Source organism: Hyperolius riggenbachi, chromosome 2, assembly GCF_040937935.1.
Source record: "Hyperolius riggenbachi isolate aHypRig1 chromosome 2, aHypRig1.pri, whole genome shotgun sequence".
Lineage (NCBI taxonomy): Eukaryota > Metazoa > Chordata > Amphibia > Anura > Hyperoliidae > Hyperolius > Hyperolius riggenbachi.
Genome location: NC_090647.1, coordinates 119716843 through 119742661, shown reverse-complemented (window position 1 = coordinate 119742661; position 25819 = coordinate 119716843). Strand labels below are relative to the sequence as shown.

General features: G+C 44.6%; 1 protein-coding gene across 15 annotated transcripts in view; it reads right to left on the bottom strand.

Moving 5' to 3' along the window:
• PDE1B (phosphodiesterase 1B) overlaps window positions 1-25819 on the bottom strand; it is a 493290-nt gene that overhangs the window by 365209 nt on the left and 102262 nt on the right. Inside the window, exon 2 of one of the 15 annotated variants that reach the window (XM_068267297.1) lies at window positions 20912-21059. The exons of the other annotated variants lie outside the window; for them this stretch is intronic. The gene's annotated coding sequence lies outside the window, so the exon portion shown is untranslated. The remainder of the gene's footprint in view (window positions 1-20911; window positions 21060-25819) is intronic. 15 annotated transcript variants of the gene reach the window in all.

Here is a 25819-nt window from a genome sequence, read left to right as displayed (position 1 = left end):
AGCACAATGTTTACCCTAGCGCTGTCTGTCAGCGCCGCTCCCCCGCCTTCTCCGCATCGCCGCTACCCGCCCTCGTCCCTTCCCTCCAATCAGCAGGAGGGAAGGGACACGGGCGGGTAACGGCGATGCGGAGGAGGCGGCGGAGCGGCGCTGACAGACAGCGCTAGGGTAAACATTGTGCTGGCGACACGCTGCGTGTCGCCAGCACTGCGGGGGTATAGCGGCGAGCAGGGGGGTCTTTGAGGCACACGATGGGGCAACAGAGGCTGGTGTTAGTGTGCCCAACCAGCCTCTGTGCCCCACTAACATAATGCAATGCCACCTCGGGTTCTCTTTAAAAGAGTACTGTAGGGGGGTAGGGGGAAAAAGAGTTGAAGTTACCTGGGGCTTTTAACGGTCCCCGGCAGACAACCTGTGCCCGCGCAGCCGCTCACCGATGCTCTGGTCCCCACCTATGGTTCACTTCTGGAATTTCCGACTTTAAAGTCAGAAAACCACTGCACCTGTGCAACCGCGTCTTCGCTCCCACTGACTTCACCGCGGGAGCATACTGCACAGACGCAGACTGTACTGGGTCTGTACAGTGATGTCAGCAAGAGCGAGGACACTCTAAAGTCAGAAATACCGAAAGTGAACCAGAGGCGGGGACCAGAGCATCGGTGAGTGGCTTTGCGGGCACAGGTCGTCTGCGGGGGACCGTTAGAAGCCCCAGGTAAGTTCAACTCTTCCCTCCCCCCCCCCCCCCTTCCCACCTTCCTCTTTTAAATAAAAACTTTCCAAGCACTATTTGGAGTTATAACTGGTTTATACGGAACAGGGAGGAGAAGAGGCTCACAAATATCTTCAGTCCTATCACCTTTTAAAATCATAAGGCCAGGAACTTTCATAAGTGAAAACTGAGTGTTACGAAAGTGGGAGACTATGAAATTTGAAGTCTGAAGTGTCTGTTAAGCACATCGTAGTATTTTATTAATATTATTTTTAAAATCAATCTTGATGTGTGCTCTCCATAGGAATGACTTTATTTGATTTCCTGATATTAATCGAAACTGAAAAACTCTGCTAGCGGCTTCTTGGAAACCTAAGTTCACCTAAATGAATGAGAACATAGAAGGCTACAGCTAGAGGAGAAGAAAATACTATGCTAATTATATAGCCTATAGACAAGGAAAGCTATTAATTTATTAACTAATAGCGATTTCGCTTGTATTAGTGCCTGTATTTACTTTTTTTTTTTAAATAGTATTGCCAGTAAAGGTAATAGTAGTATTTTTTATAATCTGTAATAATTGTATTTAAAAGAAAACATCCCTGGTACTTAGATGAACATACTCGGACATGCTACAATTCCCAGGTGGAGGACCACAGTTCAAATCATGTAGACAATTACAAAAAACACGGCCATCCAGGAACCATCCATGTATTGTGCCTTCATAAACACAACTATCTGTGACCTCCCACCAATGATCATTTTTGGACTATGAGTGGTCCTCTTTGTCAAGATACAGTACTGTCTTATGTCCTTTGCCTTAATAGATGTGACCCCTTGTGGCCCTAAAATGGTCATTGGTGATTGGTTAGAGATACTTGTGTTAGTGATGGAACACAAAATGGATGGTTGTGTGCATTGCCAGTGTGTGGACCTGCTTTGGTATTTTGGGTACATAGATGGCACCATCAGCTGTTATCAGGGGCATCGCTAGGGTCGCCATGGTGCCCGCATTGAGTGAGTGGCAGGAGGGGGCACTGGATGGAGCAGCGGGGGGGGGGGGGAGGGGAGGTAAAAACTCACCTCCGATTGCCGCAGGCACAGCCTCCATCTTCTTCTGACTACCTTCCCTGGCGTCCGTCGCCTTGGTTACAGTGCCCCCTGTGATGACATGACCGATGTCATCACAGGGGGCGCTGTTATCAATGCGAGCTACGCCGGGGGGGGGGGGGGGGGTAGTCGGAAGAAGCTGGAGGCTGTGCCTGTGGTGATCGGAGGTGAGTTTTTAACTGCCCGCTCCCTCCCAGCACCCCGCCTCCTTACTCGGGGCACTTCACTCACTCACTGGCACTGGGTAGCTACCTATCTAACCTATACTGGGGGAAGCTACCTATCTAATCTATACTGGGGGAAGCTACCTAACTAACCTACACTGGGGGAATCTACCTATCTAACCTACACTGGGGGCAGCTACCTATCTAACCTATGCTGGGGGAAGCTACCTGTCTAACCTACGCTGGCGGCAGCTACCTATCTAATCTATACTGGGGGAAGCTACCTATCTAACCTACACAGGGGAAGCTACCTATCTAACCTACTCTGGGAGAAGCCACCTATCTAACCTACGCTGGGGGCAGCTACCCATCTAAGCTATACTGGGGGAAGCTACCTACCTAAGCTATACTGGGGGAAGCTACCTACCTAACCTACACTGGAGGAAGCTACCTATCTAACCTACGCTGGGGGCAGCTACTTATCTAATCTATACTGGGGGAAGCTACCTATCTAACCTACGCTGGGGGCAGCTACCTATCTAATCTATACTGGGGGAAGCTACCTATCTAACCTACGCTGGGGTAAACTTCCTATCGAATCTATGCTGGGGAAGCTACCTATCTAACCTACGCTGGGGGAAGCTACCTATCTAACCTACTCTGGGGGAAGCTACATCTAACCTACACTGGGGGAATCTACCTATCTAACCTACCCTGGGGGAAGCTACCTATCTAATCTATGCTGGGGGAAGCTACCTATCTAACCTATGCTGGGGGAAGCTACCTATCTAACCTACGCTGCGGGAAGCTACCTATCTAACCTACACTGGGGGAAGCTACCTATCTAACTTACGCTGGGGGAAGCTACCTATCTAACCTAAGCTGGGGGAAGCTACCTATCTAACCTATGCTGGGGGCAGCTACCTATCTAACTTACGCTGGGGGAAGATACCTATCTAACCAAAGCTGGGGGAAGCTACCTATCTAACCTATGCTGGGGCAGCTACCTATCTAATCTATACTGGGGGAAGCTACCTATCTAACCTATGCTTGGGGCAGTTACCCATCTAATCTATACTGGGGGAAGCTACCTATCTTACCTATGCTGGGGGCAGCTACCTATCTAATCTACACTGGGGGCAGCTACCTATCTAACCTACGCTAGGGGAAGCTACTTATCTAACCTACGCTGGGGGCAGCTACCTATCTAATCTATACTGGGGGAAGCTACCTATTTAACCTACGCTGGGGTAGCTACCAATCTAAGCTACGCTGGGGGAAGCTATCTATCTGACCTACGCTGGGGGCAGCTACCTATCTGACCTACGCTGGGGGAAGCCACCTATCTAAGCTACGCTGGGGAAAGCTACCTATCTCAGCAAGTCACCTAGCAAAGCCAGGCCGGCTCAACATCACCGCCAGCTATGCTGACACAGCATCACCGTCAGCCAGGCCGGCACAGCATCACTGCCAGCAATGCCAGCACAGCATCACCACCAGCCAGGCCAGCACAGCATAGCATATCATAACCACCAGCCAGGCAGCCCAGCATAACCACCAGCCGAGTACGGCACACAGGCCAGCCAGCTGAAGACAAGACAGAAGCCAGGTGAGGGGCTTATATATGTGAAATACTGCCTATTGAATATATTTAATTTACGCCACTGCTATGTTCATGTACACAGAGCTGGGACAAGGTCCTCCAGCACCCAAAGGCTGAGACACCAAAGTGCGCCCCTCCCCCTTCCCCATCCCAGCCATCACACACTGATTGCTATTAGCATAAGAGGTGTCCCAGTACCCCAACACCTTAATCTCTAGTTATCTGGCTTGCAGTCTCTATGTATCCCCTTTTCTTATTTCTCTTTGCTTCAAACACAATAGGGGAATGATAGCTGACTGAGCTGTGCACCCCCTACTACACTGCGCCCTGAGGCTGGAGCCTCTCTCGGCTCTGCCTCGGCCCTGCATGTACAGTTGGCCCCACCCATGACCACGCCCACTTTACGCGGCATGACCACGCCCATTGTTCACCCAATCATTCTCTCTTGGGTCCCAGGGGTGCCCCAGATCTCCCAAGAACCTAGAAATGCCCCTGGCTGTTATTATTTTTTATTATTTACTGTATTTATAAAGCACCAACATATTACACAACTCTGCACAATAGATCAATGGGTTAACATACAAAGTAGGGCATACCACGAACTTACAACAAAAGAAGATCATGCAAATGTCTTTGATAATAGTAGTTTGGTGTCTTTGTTCAAAATAGAGTCTGTTCTAGTCCACTAGAGGGGTGTCAGACAGTGAGATTGCATAATCAAGCTGGAAGCACTAGGGGGGAGTTCCCTGCCAGAGGCTTATAATCTAAAGGGTGGGGGTAGAGACAATAGGTGTGTAACTCAGATGTTACCTCTGATAGCTACTCACTGTCCCCATTGCTGCACCATGCTCTGCAGTGCTCTGGGACCAGATTATAAAGGGGCAAATAGACATGACAATAATTCTTCTGAATTTCTAATGCTTTTCTTATTTCTAATATTTAGCATTTATACAGTGCTGACAGCTTCCACAATGCTTTACAGAGTATATACCCTTTTCACTAACTGTCCCTTATGCTGGGGATACACGGATGGATTCTGGCACTCGATTCTGCTACCGATCGTTTTTGGCCGCTCAATTCTTTTATCTTCTGCTCATTTTTCTTATCTTTTTTTCCATTCACTTCAATTCCAAATCGAGCAGCAAAGCGATCGAATTGTGATCGGACATGTTGGAAATTATCTATCTAACCATCTTAGCAGCTCAAAATCGACCTGCGTATTACCAGCATAAGAGTTGCTCACAATCTAATCTCTGCCATAGTCAAGATATGTCCATCGTAGTCTACGACTAATTTAGGAGGAAGCCAGTTAACCCCACAGGAAACGATGGAAAGCAGTGGTGTGTAATTCAAACACCATTTGTCACTTTGTCATTAATCCTCACTTTTCAAACAACAAAACACGAGTGTCAATGCAAGTGAAGCAAGTGGTTCAAGAACAAGCAGTTTTCTGGAAATGAACGGGGCTTCTGGTCACCATTTTAGGCTATATATATATATATATATATATATATATATATATATATATATATATTAGATCCGTTTTGCAGTTTTTAAGGTTAGATAAGCAGAAAGCAATACCTGTTCTCTCTTTGAAGGATACCCGAAGTGACATGTGACATGATGAGATAGACATGTGTATGTACAGTGCCTAGCACACAAATAACTATGCTGTGTTCCTTTTTTTCTGTATCTGTCTGAAAGAGTTAAATATCAGGTATGAAAGTGGCTGACTCAGTCCTGACTCAGACAGGAAGTGACTACAGTGTGACCCTCACTGATAAGAAATCCCAACTATAAAACACTTTCCTAGCAAAAAAATGGCTTCTGAGAGCAAGAAAGAGATAAAAAGGGGAATTTCTTATCAGTGAGGGTCACACTGTAGTCACTTCCTGTCTGAGTCAGGAAGTTGGATGAGGCATGAGTATATCATTAATTAGACTACTTCATCCTACATTCCACCCCCTGGCTCATCCAATATTTGAAGTGTGGTATATTATATATTTGGTACCCCAGCCCAGGCATGTATAAATGTGTGTCTGATGCATGAGATCTGCATGTGAGAGACTTCCCATGTATTAAGAATTACCCCGGATAGCAAGGTAATTTTATCCGGTGTTAAAACATGTAGAACAATTAGAAAATTAGCATTGCTGAATGAAGGTTACACATTTTACTGTGTAATAAATCCAAAAAGCCATTAACCTTTATAGGTTATACAACTGTGGATGTGATCTGCATTAGTAATATTGGCAGACCGGTTGTTCCTTAAACAGATCTATAATGTATTAGCAGAACTGGGCAGCAGGCCCTATTATGCTAGAGAACAGTGGCTGTGATGTGTGATTGCAATGCTGGCTGTCAGGATGCTCCTTAAACACATCTCCAAAGTATTAGAGAAACTGGGCATGCAGCTCTGTAGTGCTGGAGGACATGCTGTAGCAGAGAGCCAACAGAGGACAGGTTCTGGCACTCCACTGCTTTTTGCAGAAGGGTAAACTGAAGTTCTAGCTTCTATCTACTGACAACTGTTGTGATCATAATATGTGTGGCAGCATTAGGGCAACTATGCAAGTTCCAAACTGAATCTACAAATAAAAGCCAACTGTGCTGCTAGACATTTATAAACCTGTAATGAGGTAGTGTTAAGCTTCTGTTTAGCACTGTGGTCAGTCACAGGGGAGTAACTACAAATCATGTATAAACACCCCCCCCCACACACACACACACACACACACACACACACTCACACACAAAACTTTGATGGAACCTCCATTGTTCACACCCTTTCACTTGTCTACTCCTGGTGGTGTACATTAAAAAATAGCGCCCCAAAAATATGGCACAGGGTGACGCTGATAATGACATCTTGCTACTATCGTTATTTAATGTGTTAGAAATGTTAAATAATCTTATACTAACAAGGTATCATTACTGGCATCTGCATACATTAACTGCTCCTGGCGATCACATCTCCTCCTCCATTTCTTGGTTAGCTTGCAGGAGTCCTGCAATCAGCCAATCACCATATGGGGACTGAAACCTCATGGGGATTGGCTAGCTGCAGGACAGCTGCAAACTAACAAGGAAGTGGAGGAGAGACAATCAGCCGGGATCAAGTAATGTATCCCTTCACCCCTGCCTACTCCCACACTGAACCCTCCCTCTACCTAGGCCTAACCCTAAGACCCCGCCAGGTGCCTAAGCCTAACCACTCCACCCCCACTGCCTAACCCTAACACCTCCACCCCAGCTGCCTAACCCTAAACCCTCCACCCCAGCTGTCTAACCCTAACCACTCCAGCCCAGGTGCCGAACCCTAGACACTCCACTCCAGCTGCCTAACCCTAACCACTCCAGCCCAGGTGCCAAACCCTAGACACTGCACTCCAGCTGTCTAACCCTAACCACTCCAGCCCAGGTGCCGAACCAGAGACACTGCACTCCAGCTGCCTAACACTAACCACTCCACCCCAGCTGCCTAACCCTAACCACTCCACCCCAGCTGCCTAACCCTAAACCCTCCACCCCAGCTGTCTAACCCTAACCACTCCAGCCCAGGTGCCGAACCCTAGACACTGCACTCCAGCTGCCTAACCCTAACCACTCCACCCCAGCTGCCTAACCCTAAACCCTCCACCCCAGCTGTCTAACCCTAACCACTCCAGCCCAGGTGCGTAACCCTAACCACTCCACCCCCACTGCCTAACCCTAACCACTCCACCCCAGCTGCCTAACCCTAAACCCTCCACCCCAGCTGTCTAACCCTAACCACTCCAGCCCAGGTGCCGAACCCTAGACACTGCACTTCAGCTGCCTAACCCTAACCACTCCACCCCAGCTGCCTAACCCTAAACCCTCCACCCCAGCTGTCTAACCCTAACCACTCCAGCCCAGGTGCGTAACCCTAACCACTCCACCCCCACTGCCTAACCCTAACCACTCCACCCCAGCTGCCTAACCCTAAACCCTCCACCCCAGCTGTCTAACCCTAACCACTCCAGCCCAGGTGCCGAACCCTACACACTCCACTCCAGCTGCCTAACCCTAAACACTCCCCCCCAGCTGTCTAACCCTAACCACTCCACCCGAGCTGCCTAACCCTAACCACTCCAGCCCAGCTGTCTAACTCTAACCACTCCACCCCAGCTGCCTAACCCTAACCACTCCACCCCAGCTGCCTAACTCTAACCCCTCCACCCGAGCTGCCTAACCCTAACCACTCCACCCCAGCTGCCTAACCCTAACCACTCCAGCCCAGGTGCCTAACCCTAACCACTCCACCCCCACTGCCTAATCCTAACCACTCCACCCCAGCTGCCTAACCCTTAACTCTCCACCCCAGCTGTCTAACCCTAACCACTCCAGCCCAGGTGCTGAACAGGCATGGTCGGAATAGCCAATTTCCGTTTCCGGCACAATTCCGCATTCCGACATATAGAAATTCCGTTACCGTTCCATTCCGACGGTATACCGGGTCAGTTCCGCGGAATTCCGATTTACACGGAATTCCGTCGGAAAAATTTTAAAATCAATCTCTCTCTTCCTCTTCCTCTTCCTCTTCCTCTTCCTATCCATCCATCCATCCATCCATCCATCCATCTCATGCAGTAGGGAATTGCAGATTTTCAAAACAGCTTATATACCATAGCTGGGATTTGAACCCAGAACCTAGTGTGTAGTAGGTATCTGTCTTACCCTCTAGACCATGACCCACACTACATGCTAAAGCTGCCGGTAGCATAAACCATACTTCCATTATGATAAATTCGATAGAAAAAGTAGCATGATTAAGGATTTGTACTTTTTGAAAAGCATGCTTATATACCATAGCTGGGATTTGAACCCAGGACCTAGTGTGTAGTAGGTATCTGTCTTACCCTCTAGACCATGAACCACACTGCATGGAAGTAGGTATCTGTCTTACCCACTAGTAAGGCTGAGGCTGGAGAGGCTGCAGCCTCAGGGCGCAGTGTAGGAGGGGGTGCACAATTCATTCAGCTGTCATTCCCAATTGTGTTTGAAGCAGAAAGAAATAAGAAAAGGTGATACATGGCAGCGACAGCAAGCCAGATAAGTAGAGATTAAGGTGTTGGGGGTGGGGGGGGGGGGGGCCTGGGGCACCTCTTAGTGTAATAGCAATCAGTGTGTGACAGCTGGGGTGGGAGGGATGGGGGGGCGCACTTTGCTGTCTCAGCCTTGGGTGCTGAAGGACCTTGTCCCACCTCTGACCACACTACATGCTAAAGCCTGGCCCTGAGTGTGGTTGATGGTCTAGAGCAGTGGTCCTCAAACTAAGGCCCGCGGGCCTAATGTGGCCCCCTAAGGCTTTCTTACCGGCCCCCCACACAGAAAATGTATTGCTTATAAATGCAGTCAGCTACATCTTTAAATATTGGTGGTCCACATATGGAATAGCAGTGCAGCACCCCCCATCCACATGGAAGCCAGAAAGCAGAAATTTTGCTGGTTTCCAATCAAATTCCACATCAGGTGACACTGCTGTCCAATTGGCTTGCAGATTGTCACCTGGGTATGCTTCACTGTCTGGTCCGCAAAGACTTCTACATCATTTTATGTTTACTCCGGCCCACCAGCGGTCTGAAGTATGTTGACCCGGCCCTCAACCCAAAATGTTTGGGGACCCCTGGTCTAGAGGGTAAGACAGATACCTACTACACACTAGGTTCTGGGTTCAAATCCCAGCTATGGTATATAAATAAGCATGCTTTTCAAAAAGTACAAATCCTTAATCATGCTACTTTTTCTATCGAATTGATCATAATGGAAGTATGGTTTATGCTACCGGCAGCTTTAGCATGTAGTGTGGGTCATGGTCTAGAGGGTAAGACAGATACCTACTACACACTAGGTTCTGGGTTCAAATCCCAGCTATGGTATATAAATAAGCATGCTTTTCAAAAAGTACAAATCCTTAATCATGCTACTTTTTCTATCGAATTGATCATAATGGAAGTATGGTTTATGCTACCGGCAGCTTTAGCATGTAGTGTGGGTCATGGTCTAGAGGGTAAGACAGATACCTACTACACACTAGGTTCTGGGTTCAAATCCCAGCTATGGTATATAAATAAGCATGCTTTTCAAAAAGTACAAATCCTTAATCATGCTACTTTTTCTATCGAATTGATCATAATGGAAGTATGGTTTATGCTACCGGCAGCTTTAGCATGTAGTGTGGGTCATGGTCTAGAGGGTAAGACAGATACCTACTACACACTAGGTTCTGGGTTCAAATCCCAGCTATGGTATATAAGCTGTTTTGAAAATCTGCAATTCCCTACTGCATGAGATGGATGGATGGATGGATGGATGGATGGAGGAGGAGGAGGAGGAGGAGGAGGAGGAGGAGGAGGGAGAAATTCCGTCGGAATTAAAAAATTTCCGCGGAATTCCGTTTGAGAGAAATAGGAATTCCGATTTGACTACCGGAATCGACCTAATTCCGGCCGGAATCACGGAATTTATAATTCTGCGGAATTTTCCGAGCATCCCTAGTGCTGAACCCTAGACACTCCACTCCAGCTGCCTAACCCTAACCACTCCACCCCAGCTGCCTAACCCTAAACCCTCCACCCCAGCTGTCTAACCCTAACCACTCCAGCCCAGGTGCCTAACCCTAACCACTCCACCCCCACTGCCTAACCTTAACCCCTCCACCCCAGCTGCCTAACCCTAAACCCTCCACCCCAGCTGTCTAACCCTAACCACTCCAACCCAGCTGTCTAACCCTAACCACTCCAGCCCAGGTGCCTAACTCTAACCACTCCATCCCCACTGCCTAACCCTAACCACTCCACCCCAGCTGCCTAACCCTAACCACTCCACCCCAGCTGTCTAACCCTAACCACTCCAGCCCAGATGCCTAACCCTAACCACTTCACCCCCACTGCCAAACCCTAACCCCTCCACCCCAGCTGCCTAACCCTAACCACTCCACCCGAGCTGCCTAACCCTAACCACTCCAGCCCAGCTGTCTAACCCTAACCACTCCACCCCAGCTGCCTAACCCTAACCACTCCACCCTAGCTGCCTAACCCCAACCCCTCCACCCAAGCTGTCTAACCCTAACCACTCCACCCCAGCTGCCTAACCCTAACCACTCCAGCCCAGGTGCCTAACCCTAACCACTCCACCCCCACTGCCTAACCCTAACCCCTCCACCCCAGCTGCCTAACCCTAACCACTCCACCCGAGCTGCCTAACCCTAACCACTCCAGCCCAGCTGTCTAACCCTAACCACTCCACCCCAGCTGCCTAACCCTAACCCCTCCACCCGAGCTGCCTAACCCTAACCACTCCACCCCAGCTGCCTAACCCTAACCACTCCAGCCCAGGTGCCTAACCCTAACCACTCCACCCCCACTGCCTAATCCTAACCACTCCACCCCAGCTGCCTAACCCTAAACCCTCCACCCCAGCTGTCTAACCCTAACCACTCCAGCCCAGGTGCCGAACCCTAGACATTCCACTCCAGCTGCCTAACCCTAACCACTCCACCCCAGCTGCCTAGCCCTAAACCCTCCACCCCCACTGCCTAACCCTAACCACTCCACCCCAGCTGCCTAGCCCTAACCCCTCACCCCGAGCTGCCTAACCCTAAACCCTCCACCCCAGCTGACTAACCCTAACCACTCCAGCCCAGGTGCCGAACCCTAACCACTCCACCCCCAATGCCTAACCCTAACCCCTCCACCCCAGCTGCCTAACCCTAACCACTCCACCCCAGCTGCATAACCCTAACCACTCCAGCCCAGGTGCCTAACCCTAACCACTCCAGCCCAGGTGCCGAACCCTAGACACTGCACTCCAGCTGCCTAACCCTAACCCCTCCAGCCCAGATGTCTAACCCTAACCACTCCACCCCAACTGCCTAACCCTAACCACTCCACCCCAGCTGCCTAACCCTAACCCCTCCACCCGGGCTGCCTAACCCTAACCACTCCACCCCAGCTGCCTAACCCTAACCACTCCAGCCCAGGTGCCTAACCCTAACCACTCCACCCCCACTGCCTAATCCTAACCACTCCACCCCAGCTGCCTAACCCTAAACCCTCCACCCCAGCTGTCTAACCCTAACCACTCCAGCCCAGGTGCCAAACCCTAGACATTCCACTCCAGCTGCCTAACCCTAACCACTCCACCCCAGCTGCCTAGCCCTAAACCCTCCACCCCAGCTGTCTAACCCTAACCACTCCAGCCCAGGTGCCGAACCCTAGACACTCCACCCCCACTGCCTAACCCTAACCACTCCACCCCAGCTGCCTAGCCCTAACCCCTCACCCCGAGCTGCCTAACCCTAAACCCTCCACCCCAGCTGACTAACCCTAACCACTCCAGCCCAGGTCCCGAACCCTAACCACTCCACCCCCACTGCCTAACCCTAACCCCTCCACCCCAGCTGCCTAACCCTAACCACTCCACCCCAGCTGCCTAACCCTAACCACTCCAGCCCAGGTGCCTAACCCTAACCACTCCAGCCCAGGTGCCGAACCCTAGACACTGCACTCCAGCTGCCTAACCCTAACCCCTCCAGCCCAGCTGTCTAACCCTAACCACTCCACCCCAGCTGCCTAACCCTAACCACTCCAGCCCAGGTGCCTAACCCTAACCACTCCACCCCACTGCCTAACCCTAACCACTCCACCCCAGCTGCCTAACCCTAACCACTCCAGCCCAGGTGCCTAACCCTAAACACTCCACTCCCATGCCTAACCCTAACCACTCCACCCCAGCTGCCTAACCCTAACCACTCCAGCCCAGGTGCCTAACCCTAAACACTCCACTCCCATGCCTAACTCTAACCCACTTCCCAATTGTAGCTACTCCCTGCCACCATAGGCGGAAATAGTAAAAGCTGCGAGTAGAAGCAAGGAGGTTACATTATGGTGCCTGCTATTTATAGGGCCTCATAATTTAACCTCCTAGCCGCTACTCGCAACTATAGTTGCCTAAGGCAGCACCATTTTTATCAGTGCTCATCCAGCGTCATTTTTATCTGCTTTGCTCCTCACAGCCTGTAGGCCCATCTTGTAAGGGGCATAAAACATATTACATATTGCTAACTAGCTAACTAGCCAATTTACATTATAGCACGTCACAGTGAGATAGAAGGACATCATGAAGGGCAGAGAAAAGTTCAGGATGGTATCATAACATCATGGGATTTGAAATCACGTGATTTCTGTGACATCACCAGGACCAGAGTGTTAATTGTTTTACAGATTTACTGAACTCTGCAAATCCTCAACAAGTAGAAACAATACAATGGAAAAAATGAAAAAAAAAATTATGATACTAAATTATTTCTCATCATCTGACCACTGAACAATGTATTCTTTCCAGATCACTTAACTCCCTGTGGATAAATAGCAGAGACTGAAATGTTTCCACTTCTTCTCTGTCAGATATTATCATATCAAGGAAAAGCAGTGTTCACAGGTAACCTGGGAGTCCCAAACCGAGTGGAATATTACCCAAGCTGCATGATCTAGCCAAATGCCAGTTATGACTGTCAGGCATGGATACTTACAGGGGCCACAGACAGGATTGTGTCTCCATCAGGACTGTGACACTGGAGAGTCTAGGCTGCCTCTAGCACAAATGTCTAGGATCAAGGTACATCAGTACTCAAATAATTCATGATGTGACATACTGGTGATTTATTACTGCAGATGTGGAATACAGTCTACAAACAGTAAAATATTATTTCTCTTATAACTATTCGTAATTGTGATTGATCAATCATTATTGCTATTTATTGTAGTTATAAAGTTGCATTTAATGCTTATTGTGGTATATATTCTTAATGAGGATTATGTTAAAGAGGACCTTAAAGAGAACAATAGGAGATAGAGATCAATAGAAATGAAAAATTCATGCATACCTGGAGCTTCCTCAAGCCCCCTTCGGCCCAATCTGTCCCTCACCGTCCTCCTCTGTTGCTTCATTCTTCCACTATGGCTCCCAGTAACTTCGGGAGTCAGGGCCGGCTGCACACACTCAGTTGAGCTGCCAGCTATAGGAGCACTACGTGGGAGCGTGCGCCAGCATCAACTGTCCCCAACTGGCTGAAGTTACCAGGAGGATTATGGATGATCCAGGAGGCGGAGGGTGGTGGCAAGGGATCAATCAGGCTGAAGGGGGCTTGGGGAAGCCCCAGGTAAGTATGAAATTTTCATCTCACGTAAACGATAAGCAAAAAGGGAAAAAAATAAATCAATACATTGCAAAGTGAGAATGTAAGGGATAGTGGAGATGCCGCCGCGGAGACAGGCGGCATGGCGGCTGTCTTCGCGTGTCAGCCGTTAGCCTCTGCCGCGCAGTTTCATGCTGATGATCTGCCTGGTCCTTCTATTGCACATAGATTGAGGGCTACGCGCGCGCGCTCCAGGCGACAGGACTTTTATGCGAATAGAAGGGGAGTCAGCTGATCTGCCCAGTCAGCTGACTCCAACGGTACTTCGGATTGGCTAAGTGGCTGGGGTGGCGCTGCGGAGCAACTTTGTATATATAGTACCAGACTGTCAGACGCTCCGTGTCTGCTGTTGCAAATGCTTACGTGTGAGCGCTCAGACCTTAGTCAGATCCCAAAGTGTGCTAGAACCAGCCGGAGCTGGGGATCCACACTTAGCCAGATTCTGTTGATAGCTTAAAGTACTAATTACATTGTATTATCTGTTATGACCTTCTGATTTCATTGACTACTCTCCTGCTTGCTGACTCTGTACCTCTGCCCATCTGATTCACGTTGCCGACTCTGCCTGAACTCAACACTGAATCAGCCTTCTGTCTTTGTACCTTATCTGTCCGTACGTTGCTTACTCTGCTTGTCTGACCTCTATATCCTCACCAGTGGGCTTAGCGACTGGTGAGGGATCTGTAGCATTCACCTGCCCCTCAGGTGAAGCTTTATTGCAGTACTGTCTGTAACACCTGCTCCTCAGGTGTCCAATAGCTGTAGTATAGTCTTAATCACCTGCTCCTCAGGTGATCACCTTTTGCAGCACTGTTTGTAACACCTGCTTCTCAGGTTACAGAGACTGTCTTAATCACCTGCTTCTCAGGTGATCAACCTTGCAGCTTTACCTGTAGCACCTGCTCCTCAGGTGTCCACTGGCTACAGTACTGTCTTAATCACCTGCTTCTCAGGTGATCAACCTTGCAGCATTACCTGTAGCACCTGCTCCTCAGGTGTCCTTTAGCTGCAGTACAGCCGGACTCGCCTGCTCCTCAGGTGATCCTTGGCTGCAGCATTGTCTGTAGTCACCCGCTCCTCGGGAGACCTCCTCTTCCTCATTACTGTTGCACCAAACACTACTCACATTGGTAGTCCTGTGTCTGGCTATACTAGCATTATTGGTGATTCTGCAGATCACCACATGATCAGGTATAGCATCTGTATTATTGGTGATACTGCAGATCACCAATAATCAGAAAATGTGTTTAGCTGACACCAATCGTTACAGAGAAGTTAAAAAATAGAAGAGAGATCCAGAAATTATTGATATTCGCCATGTAATTTGTTCATGTTGTTTGATCCACAATTAGCCTGCATGTCATCATCTTTACCAGTGGCAGACAAGAAAAAAACTAGACAGCGCCGACTGCCATTATTTATAACCACACACACTAACATTGCAATAGGCTAAAAGGTTGTTGTTGTTTTTTAAAATAGATATAGATATGCACTGAGGGAGATACTGGTTGTCTGGCAGTTGGAAACAGCTGTTATTTCCCACAATGCAACAAGGTTCACAGACAGGAAATTCAGGACCTAGGTCTTGACATCACACTGTGGGAGGGGTTTCACCACAATAACAGCTATACAGTCCCCCCTGATGATCTAATCGAGAAAAGGAAAAGATTTCTCTTGGGAAAGGGGGTATCAGCTACTGATTGGGATGAAGTTCAATCCTTGGTTACAGTTTCTCTTTAAAGATTTGCCATTTTGCAGTTTGTGTAATGGTAGGTAATAAGTTATGATAGGCTATAGTAGACTATTGATATCATTATTGATAATTCTACCACATCTAGCACATAAAATAAAATTTCCGCTTTACTGTGCATCTAAATTTTCAAGCGCAGTTTTCACACGTACATGCACAGTGATCTGCATTATCACATGATCTGCTTCAAAGCCAGAGTAAAAATGCTGAAAATTATAGGGATTTCTGTTTTGGTGAATGGATAAATACCAAGAAAAAAATCAGTCATCCAAGAAGCAAAGTACGTCCTTTGAGACAGTTTAAAATGAGTCATCTTCATGACTGACTAAAATGTACCTCTAAACTTTCAGATCTGACAGTAAACCTTGTATTTAGCCATACGACTCAAGACTTCACAAATCACACTTTTAATTTAGTACCCGGAAGGCAAAGATCTTCTGATACTTAGCAAATCTAAATTCTGTATGTCTTTTGTAAATAAAAGTTATTTTTATATTCTCCCCTCAGCTAAGATTGTGTACCTATTGAAAGCTTGTCTGACACTATCTGTATGGAGTTTGAATGTTAACCCTAGGTTCTCATCCAAGGTCCATGTATCCCAGCAGGAGCTGAGGGGTTTATGGGGCTGCTCGATCTTTTCACAGTCAAGATGACATTATAAGACATTTTGAAATACAACAAATATTCAAAGTAAAGTCAATTTAAAAGCATAACAATGATTGAAAATAATCTGCTGTTAATTTACAGAGTACTTCTGACAGATTATGTGAGTCAAGGAGTACCTGAGATGATGTTAATACCAACAGGAGTTATTTGACAAACACTATGTTTCATAAAGGGGTACATGTTATAATAATGCTAAGATAATGTTTGACCACTTGAGATATATATATATATATATATATATATATATATATATATATATATATATATATATATATATACATATATATACATACAATTTAGTTAACATAAATCTGATTTGCTGAAAAATGGCTAACTGATCTCCATCAATAAACATTCAAATGACATGGTTGTTAAAGAAAAAGTCAAAATAAGCATACACAAGTCATACTTACCTTCCATGTAGTCTACTCCTCAGTGTCTTTCTCCTGTCCAGCGTCCTGTTTGTTCACTGTGATCAAGGGAATATTCCGTCCTCCATTTTGAAAATGGCCATTACCCATAACAGCTTTCTGGTCAGCACACAGTTAAACTGTAAAATCGCCCACTTGAGCCATAGGGAAACATGGAAATGACCTGGTACATCAGTTTTCCTCTCAGCTATAACTGACAGCAACTGATATTTTACTGACAGCAACTGATATATTTCAGATCTGACAAAGTATTGTCAGAACTGGAAGGGATTATTGTCAGAAGAAAATAGTGAGCTTCTGAGAGGAACTGATGGCAAGGAAACTATGTAATGTTCATTTGAAGTTACATCATGTGTTTATTTTAAATATTTTTACTCAGTACAGGTTCTCTTTAAACAGTCAATAAAGGCACGTTGGTTGGCCACTTCCCAGTCTTTACAAAACACAAAACATCTGATATACAATTAAATCACAAACTATGCTAGCGTAGGAGGACTAGTTACAATAAAACTTAACTTTTAATATTATCTAGCTAAAAAGAGTCTGTCCGTTGCCCAAGTTTGACAAGTAATTAGATATTTCCAGTAATACACACATCACCACCGCACCACAACTCAACATGTTTCACTTGGTTAGCCTGTATATATACCCTTGGGGCTGTATCAATGTGATATTTGAATGCACTTTATTTTTGTTGTATAGCACTTTAGCACTACTGCACTTTGTTATGTTCCCCGGATGAAGCCCCAAGTTTTATGGGGTGAAACATGTTGGGTTGTGATGGGGTGGTGATGTGTGTGTATTAGCATTCAATTGTGAGGATTAGAGAAAACAGACTTTTGTAAAATCCTAAACTTCAGGCCAATCAAGGAAATATCCAATCCCCTGTCAAACTTAGGCAACAGGCAGACTCGTTTTAGCTAGATAATATTAAAAGTTACAGAGAAACTGTAACCAAGAATTGAACTTCATCCCAATCAGTAACTGATACCCCCTTTCTCATGAGAAATCTATTCCTTTTCTCAAACAGATCATCAGGGAGCTTTGCATGGCTGATATTGTGGTGAAAACCCTCCCATCACACTGTGGGAGCCTTGTTGCATTGTGGGAAATAGCAGCTGTTTACAGCTGTTTTCAACTGCCAAAAGAAGCAAGCTGCTTCTCCTTCCACTGACATCACCTGCCAGCAATAAAAATGTCACCATGTGATAAATGTCAGAATGTATATCAGGGAGAGGTAAGATTTTACAATTGGAAATTGGAAAACACTGACTAAATAATGTATACATAATTACTGTAAAAGTGAAGCACTTGTTTTTATTACATTATTTTCACTGGAGTTCCTCTTTATATTTTATTGTAACTAGTCCCCGTATGTTAGCATAGATTGTAATTTAACATGCCCCAGTCTTGTAGAACAATATGAAGCATTAGCACAAGCTTCTTTCACATTTATATGGATTACTTATGATTTTCATCTTAAACTAAATGATTGTGAAGTTATTTGATTTTAGAAAACAAATGATCACTGTAATTGACAGCAATGCCAAAGGTTTGTCATTCACAATGATTGTTGTCCATTTTTCTATGAGTATTACAGACTCTTGCAACAAAGAATGAGAACAAGAAAATATTAGATTTCTGGAGCAAGATAGAGGACAAGATAATGATGATGATGTGCAACCCATCAGGAGTGAACATCAGTGAATTTACTAAGAAGGTTGTTTATAAAGTAGGAAAATAACTGGCAAAGCAAAGGAGGTCATTAAAAAAAGTTCAATAATTTCCCATTTTTTCGGAGAACATGTAAATGGATCCTCTGGACCCCTAATGAGCTGATGGAATAATCTGATCTCTCCTGCTAGCAGGACATAGCCACATAGCAGGGAGAGAGTGGGAGGTTCTATACCCGATAATTATCAATACCGCTAACATCACATAAAGTAAACAGAGCTGCATAGATGTTGGGGTCTGCTCACAATAATTGACAGTTGAGGAGGGTGGAGTCACCACTCTTCTTCCCCTCCTGTGGCATTTACGATTCCTGTGGCTTTAGGGACTGGCAGAAGGTCTCATGAGCACACCTATGACCATCTGCAGGAAGCTAAATGTCGTGTCTGTCAATCTCCCAATGCATGTCAGCTTCTGACTCAAAGTGCGGTTAGAAGATGAACACAGCCACTCAATTGCCTTACACAGCAACACGATGGCTGTAGATCATGGTAACTGAGCAGTTTAACCATTTGAGTACACCGGCCCTTATGCATTACTTCATCAAAGCTCCACCCTGTTATTATAATAAAACATCTGACTAAAGATTCCCCAAGTAACTGATATTCACCAAGGATGGAAAAGGAACTTCTATTTTGGAGCAGTTTTCTTTTTTTGGTGAACTAGTAAGCAGGTTAAAGCTTTACATGCATGGGTTGATTCTTCCAGAAGATCAAATCTGCCAATAATGTTTTATTAAACCTTCAACCGATTGGTTCACAGCTATTGCTTTTAGGCATTTTTTTATTTATTTAAGTGGGACTGTCAGCCACAAAATCAAATTCCATTTACACCCTGCTCTGTGTTTATTATGCAGCCTGCAGCCTGAGCCTGCATTGCAAGCATTCCAATCTAATCATAAATGTTTCTGCTGAAATAAATCTTATCTTTGTCAGCCTGGCTCTATTTGGCACATTGCTGACAAGAGGGAAGCTTCTCATATTCCCTTCCACGTTCCTGCTCCTCACTGATTGACTGAGGGCAGTTCAGTGTGACACAAGGCTGGGAAGGGAGTAGCTGCTGAAATATGAACTATGCTGTGCTCACATGTGTTTACAAAGCAAACTAGATATGACAGTGCAGTTTCTAGGAGAAAAAAAAAAGGAGGAGGAAAGGGGGGAAATGACATCAGGATTGGCTTCAGTCAGAAGCAGTAAAATGGAAAATGCCTGAACAGTTTTCTCTTTATTTACTATGTATTATTCACTGAAATAAAAATGTGGACAGTACAATACATGTTATGTAAGTAGAATACGTATGTATCTACTTATATATGTGTTTGTTCCTGGTATGGCTGTCCCACTCCCTGCTGTTTTAAAGAAATACATGATTAAAAGTGTGTGGGTAAAGTTTTGTTGACTAGGTGGGCAATTGCTCTACAGTTGTTTCATTCTGTGCTTATTCTTCATTCTCAAGTGATTTCTATTTCAATGGGGAAGAGTTATTTGTAAAGTTTGGCCAGAAGCTTCTCCTTTAGTCTATTCTGCCACAGGCTGCAGGAGAGAGCCATGATTTGTGAAGACACCTAAATAAGGCATGTGTGCCAACTGCCATTAGTGAAAAGGATGATGCTGCCCTCTAAGCATTTTAATTAATAGTGATTAGAGTCCCTGGGCTATGAGTTTCCTTACATAACTAGATTGCTATCGAATTGTACAGACTCGAGCCAAAGACATTAAAGAGCATTATTAGTGACAGTGGATGCAAAAAGTAAATTTCTAGAATGTGTCTCTTACAAATGTCAGAGCGATGTCATAGAAGAATATATGTTCTACATTAGTTTGATGGTAATATAAACAGATATTGTTTTGAAGACAGAGAATGTCCATCACAGCTGACATGGACTGAGAAAGCTCAGGGTAATTCGTATTGTAAGCTGATTGCTCCCTATGCAATGGCTGAAGCTCAGCAAAGAACTCTCAAGTAAGATGAGGGCACCGCACTTTCCTGGAACTAAAGAAAAAACGCACTTTCCTGGAACTAAAGAAACTGCTGGCTAACACGGTACAATATCCTACTGCTACTACTATGCTGGACGATACCGCAATGTACTGCACTTTCCTGGAACTAAAGAAACTGCTGGCTAACACGGTACAACACCCTACTGCTACTACTATGCTGGAAGATACCGCAATGTCCCGCTCTTTCCTGGAACTAAAGAAACAGATGGCTAACACGGTACAATACCCTACTGCTACGACTCAAGTAAGATGAGTAACCTAAAAATAATGTTGAAAAAAAACTATTGGTGACTGTTGGCAAAGCAGTTAAATCTTTTTAATGCTTTGTCAGTGAAACATTTCATTGTCAGTAACTGCTCAAAGATACATGCCCAGGAGGACCTATTTATGTATGTTAGAATAAATATTTCACATATTTCCTGGTAATGGGTTTATTGGAGACATATCATCATCATGGAAGCATATAGATATGCCATGAAGGCCACCTTCCTGTCACCAAGCTGAGGTAACACCTATTTCAACACTTACCTCCTGTGACTACGAGTCCCTTCTCCTCATGAAGACAATGGGCATCTACTTCAGTACACAAATACTGGAAAAAGTGGTCTAGCACCAACTGTTCCTCCTGACTTAGATACTCCATGTGCACCTAATGTACCCACTCATGAGCTGCATCCTGAGAAGAGAGGAAGCAAGCTGTAATGTAATGGAACCACATGTGGCTCATGAAATTACACCAAATAAAGTTACCATATATTTTGCACTATGAGACGTGCCTGACCATAAGATGCACCTAGGTTTAGGAGAAGGAAAACAAGAAAAATTGTTCTGAATTCTAATCCCTGTCTCATGCCACTAACTGTCCCTAGGATCTTATATACTCAGGTTTCCTCTCACATCCCCAAAGCATACAGATACGTTAACTGGCTTCCCCCTAAATTTGCCCTAGACTACGATTCATACACTACATGATATAGACATAGATAAATGACTATGGTAGGGATTAGACTGTGAACCCCTCTAAGGGCCAGTTAAGTGACAAGACAATATACTCTATACAGTGCTGTGGAAGATGTCTGCACTACATACATACTAAATAATGATGATAATAATATGCTAATATTCCCTGCCTCATGTCACTAACTATCCTCAGAAGTTTACACTCCAATCACTTTCTCGTGTCATCCTTAGTGACATGAAACGAGGAATAGGGGTGTAATCTCTTGGGGACAGTTAGTGACATGAGAAAGGCATTCGATTGTAAGCTCCTGAGGACAGTTAGTGACAGCAGGCAGTAATTGGATTGTAAGATCCTTCGGACAGTTAGGCCCCTTTTACACTTAATCAGTTGCTCTCAGTTATAACTGAAAGAAAACTGATTTTCAAAGTAATGCCCATGTTTTCCTATGGCACAGTTCACACTTAACGCATTTTAACTGAAATTTTCTTTCCAATGCACTGCTATAGAAAAAACATGTACCAACGTGCACTACCACATACTAAAAACGGGGCCTTAGTGTCAGCAGGCAGGGATTAGACTGTAAACTCCTGAGGACACTTAGTGACATGAGGCAGGGATTAAATTGTAAGATCCTGAGGTCAATTAGTGACACGAGGAAAAGGTTAGATGGTAAACTCCTGAGAACAGTCAGTGACATGAGGCAGATAGTAGATTGTAAGCTCCTGAGGTCAGTTAGTGACACGTGGCAGGTATTAGATTGTAAAACCCTGAGGACAGTTAGGGTCATATATATATATATATATATATATATATATATATATATATATATATATATATATATATATATATATATATATATATATATATACACACATACATACACACTATATATTGACTGGCAACTAGTTGTCCCATTAAGCTGGATTTCCTCTTCATCCATTGTAACATTTTTTCAGCTGTTCATCTTTATAGTTATAATAGCTATAACAATATTAACAATCACCATCATCACAATAATAATACTAATAACAAGCACAATAATTATCTGAGTTTGCTTCACTGGGTCTACTCAAGGGTGAATAAATCCAGCCTAATTAATCTTTCTTTGCCACACACATATTTATTTTATAATGTGTTCATCAAACAATATTTTTATTTATCTGAAAATACTATTCCAAGCTTTATTAATTGACTCAACTGGTATTTTGGCTTTATCAGTCCTTAAAACGCAGCCAAACAAATCTTTCCAAAAGTGAAATAACTCGGCATCATGTAACACAACACAAAGCATTTTATCCTTCCTTAATTAAAAGCTTAAATGTCCCCATAGATTTCACCCTAGAGGTATCTGCATTATTACCTTAATTAAAATGTGCTTGCTTTAAAAAAAATGCCAGGCAAGACTTACAGGTAAATTGTGAGTAGCAAGTACACTAATTTTATACACAGCATAATTTGCTGATTTGGTTACTGATTATACGAAGTGGGAAACCAATGTAACAGATTATTCAGGACAGGTAAATTCTGTGGGGTGTGTTATGTCACATAAGTATCTTATAAAAAGTGGCAGGATGGCAAAGACAACGGCAGAGGATTAACTTTGGTGTTGCACTCCCGATGCAACCGATGAAGGAATTTTGTAAGTTAAAGTGGATTTTACAAATCCCCCCTCTGCTCTAAAAGATTTGTCACACTAGTTAACTACTGGAAAATACTTCTAAATATAAAAAAAAGTAGGTGAGGTGAAACGTTTAAAAATATTTACTTTCACTTTCCCCCTAGAGCCTAAGACTATGCCATAGCTTATCTCACAAGGCTGTGCAGAAAATTTTATTTAATTTTAGGAGAATTTGTATGAACACAAGATAGTCATGCTACATGAGGCATTTGTATGAAAGTGGAAATTATCTGGAGGCCTGGACCTGGATCACAGTTGGTGGGGCCTTGTTTGATAATATGTGTACGGAGAGAGCAGTGTGTATACACTCAAGGTAACAAAACCGCAATCACATTTTGTATGAGGTAATCTACCACTACTAGCAACATGTGCAAAGTATACTTTTGGAAAGCTGGCTATAAAGGTGCATATTTTGTGTGCTGATGAATGCTTTCAGGATTCTGAAGGCTGCAATATTTAAAATTTTAGAATAAGATTTAAAAAAATCAAAACACACCTTGGAGGGAGGAGAGCTGATGGCAGATCAGGTTGTTTCAGCGCCTCGACTCTCACAGATGCCTTTGTTTAACTTTGGCAATCGGGCACTCAGCTGGTCGGTGCAGGTAGTAGCTGATTTTACAATTGGTAGTTTGGTTGCCCAAATTTAAATTAGGGTTAGGCACTTTTAGGGGAGGTTAAGGTTTGGCATTAGGTAGGGTTAGGGGAGGTTGGGGTTTGGCATTAGGTAGGGGGGTTAAGGTTAGAGAAAGAGGGTGGGGGCGGGGGTAGGCATTAGGTGGGGGAGTTAAGGTTAGACACTTAGACGGGAGGGTTAAGATTAGGATAGGTGCTGCGTGGAACAATATTTTACTACTGCCTGAAGGTTGTAATTTTATCGCTAAGAGCAGGAGTTAACACTGCAAACTGAGCAGAAGACTTCTGTGTCACAGTTACACTGATTGTAAGCAGCAGACTGTTTTTTTTTCAAGCTGCCTGCTGCCTGGTTCAAGATGTTTGCTACCAGTACTAGTTTTACTATGATCTATGGGAAATTGTGATTTATACACAGGTGACATTGACTAGGCAGGTAGGATAACTATACGGGCAATGAGGAGCTGAGAGACAAGTTTTTAATTGTATAGTTATAGCACACTGTAATAGTTTAATAAAGGTGCAAATAAGAATAGCAACAAAAATCGCTTATCCTGGCACCCAACTAATTCGGATCTGTGGTAATGCATACTCAGGGTGCAAGAAGGTAAGTATGTTTGTTTTGAGGGAAACAGGTCCTCTGCATCTTTTGGGTAATGGGGGTGGCAGAATAGGAACAAACTGATGGAATTTAAGGAACCTTAACACAATAAATCTACCAGAATGACCCCACCTGCAAACACGTACCTTGTCATCAAGCACATCCTAGTGCTGAAAAAACTCATTTTTTGTTATGTTAATGTAATGTAGACAATCGCTTACTTTAGCCTTTTCCTGCTTGTCTTTGCATTTTTTTGTCCAATGCAATTTGATGGATTAAAATGCCTGTGCATTATCTGTTTGCAGACTAAAAAGTGTGAGTGATGTCAAACTCTCCATGGACCCCAGCAGTAAATGATAAAATATCTCTTTTCAGCAGCAATTATTCCTAACGATTCTACACATTAGGCAATTAATTTTAATGTCCTACTTAGTATGCTATTTGCCTTTAAGAATTCTCCTCCAGAATGCAGCAGCAATTCTCTTTTCAGGAAATTACAGACTATCTTCATCCAGGATGTAAACAATTTATTAATATAATCCCCCCATTCACTGCTCAAATGCACAGGCAGTGAATGTCTATGGCACAATGATCAAAAAGGGAGCACAGGGTGGGATAGACGGCAGTACTTGCAGTAAAGTGGCACATGGCTGGATAACAATAATGTTGGTTTGCAGCCCCTCAGTAGAGATGACCACCAGTAGTAATGCCTCCAACTGTACGGTCTATAAGGATGTGCCTACCGCACCTAACAGGAACTTTGGCCTGTCTGCAGGTTAGGTGAGCATGAAAGCAGTTAACTGTAGTCCCAGGTAGGATCAATATACGGTACCTAGCAGAAACAGAGTCAGTGAGTCTTTGAATCATATTCTGCAAAAAGCAGAATTTGGTCAGAGGCTGGAATCACTTAGGTTAGATTGGTTGCTTCTCCATGAGGCCATTCCAGCGATGGGACTACTGAAGATCATGGCCGCACTGCACCTGCAGTAGCAAAAAAAGCCGAGCTCGATCAGGTTCGTGCTACTGTACAAATATAAGCAATCGACACGGATTTGTCGATAGTTTTCATCTGGACCCAGTGCAGGAATGGTAAGTACCCAAATTGGGAAATGTTTTTCACAATAGGCTTCCTTTAAGGGTGTGATTAAAGGTTTTGAAGGTTAGAGAATAATGGATATGTTTTGGAAAGGAACTCCAGAGCAGTGGAGAAGCTCATGAGAAGTCATCTATCATAAATATGAGGATGTAATTCTAGTTGAGAATACGTTAGAAACAGTCCAATATCCTATGACAAAGTACAATACGTTACAAAAAAACACTTCCAGTAGCTCTTGTCCAAGGCTTATCGTTACAGCAATGCTCCATTTTATATTTTGTCATGTGATATTTGTCATTGTATCTGTCCTTGAGGTAATGAAGGGCTAAATGGAAATTTGCGAAGGCTACAACAAATCTGGACCCTTTTTTTTCTTTAATCGAAATCTCAATGAGGCTCTTAGCTGCTTGTAATAGTATGAATATAAAAAAGAATAAATATCAAATAGCTTTCACAGTTTTAAAGCAGTA